Genomic DNA, 1,852 nt, shown 5'->3' with positions numbered 1-1,852 from the left:
CCTCCCCGTGGGGCTCAGGGCCCCACGAGCACTTTGGGCTTCTCTGGGTTGGGCCTGGGCATTCATTCCAACGCTGCTGCTGTGCTGGGGGGCGCTCCGCTGGCTGGGCTGACAGCGGCCAGGTGGAAGCAGGGGATGCCCCAGGCCCCGCATGCACCACTTCCACACTGGCTCAGATGGACCATGGAAGACGTCCTCAGAGTTCCCTGCGAGTCCCGCATCACTCCTGTTAAACCCCAAACCTGGCCTCCGCCCCTCTCAGCTGCTACAGGCGCAACTGAAAACCTACAATCTGAGGGACCCTGGAACGACCTCAGGCACCTTCCTCTGACCTTGTGAAGGTGGGTGCAGCCTCCTGCATCCCTGCCCGGAGTGCCTTCCTGTCCCAAAGGGCCCCAGTGCCTACTCTGTGGTCTTCATCTCACACTATCTCGGGGAACTGAAGTACAATAGAAAGCTCACTTTTTCCCCAGTTTGGGCGCCTTTTGGATCATTCTTAATACCTTCCGTTTTGCTCTTCCTCAACTTCAAATGTATCAAGATGTCCTGAGGGCAAAAGAACGGGTTTAACTCTCTGATTAGAAGGAACGCTGTTGGCCTAAGCCTCACTCATTTTGAAATCCTGACATTCACAGGCAAAATCACTCCAGCTCTCTTGTTACTTCCTGTGCTTAATTAAGTGTCTCTGCATGTGACTCGACCCTTTTATTTTGCAGAATGACATCAGACTTATTTTCCATTTTAATAGCCTGCTTACTTCATTGATTTTTTTTTTAAATCCAATTTCACTTTCTAGTGCAATTTTTTATCTGTTTTCTTCCCTCCACCCCAGGAAATGCTAACGCCCTCAGTGGCTAAACTCCAACTGTTACGAGTACCTCAGTCTTTTTTGAGCCCAGGGTCCAAAATCAGAATTTGAAGAAGGAATGAGAGGTGTAATTTGAAGAAGGCATGAGAGGTGTAATTCTTGTTTGCTAATTATCTACTGAATACATAATTTCACAAAGTGTTGGAGTTAATATAATTAACTACCTGATGCCACTCCTGACAGGGGTCCCTGAGTCCTGGGGGTGGCATCTGGGTCCCTGCAAGAAGCCACATCTGCTCTGAGAGCCCTTCCTGTCCACAGGACCCTCTCCCTTCTCATCACTTGCCCCCATGCATTCCAGGAGGATGATTCCAATCTCATAAGTTTGTTTCCAGCTGCCTTAATGTGTATCAGGCAGCCGTGTGACATTTATTAATCTGGATGTGAAGTGTCATGGCTGTTGGGTAAATTCTGTAGTTTGAGGGAGACGTGAGGATTCATCATCTTACTATATAACACAGTTGGGACTCAGGGCTTTATGAAAAAGCAGACATTTCACATGGCGCGGGACATTTCTTGTTTGTTTACCATCTGATTGGGGTTTCGTTTGTTTGATGCTTGGGTGAGCTGGGGGATTTCATTGTCTGCCCGCCCTGAGGGGTTTTCCTGCATTGAATCTTCATGCCCTGCTTGGTTTCCCAAAAGAAGCCATCCTGGTGAGTGCAGGGAGGGCCCTTGTCCTGGGCCTGGCCCTGCTCATTCCTCAGTGGTAGCACAGGGGACCGTGGCACAGACCGGCTAACAGCGGCCCACGGTGGCCCCAGCCTTGCCTCCTACCAGGAGGAGGCCTGGACGTGAGCAGAAGATGCATTTTGTGCTGCCCAGGGCTCTTCTTCCCCGAATCTCAGTCACAAGTAGAGAACGTCCCAGAGCTGAGCACCCTGCAGGATTTGAGTGATACTTTTTTTTTTTTTAATCCAGGAGGAATCAAAGATATGATGCATGGGATACGCACTCATTAAATATGAGTTTTCTTCTTTTTTT

The sequence above is a fragment of the Tursiops truncatus genome, chromosome 14 (genome assembly GCF_011762595.2).
Source record: "Tursiops truncatus isolate mTurTru1 chromosome 14, mTurTru1.mat.Y, whole genome shotgun sequence".
NCBI lineage: Eukaryota > Metazoa > Chordata > Mammalia > Artiodactyla > Delphinidae > Tursiops > Tursiops truncatus.
The sequence above is the reverse complement of the archived record's forward strand: the minus strand, read 5'-3'. Positions refer to the sequence as shown.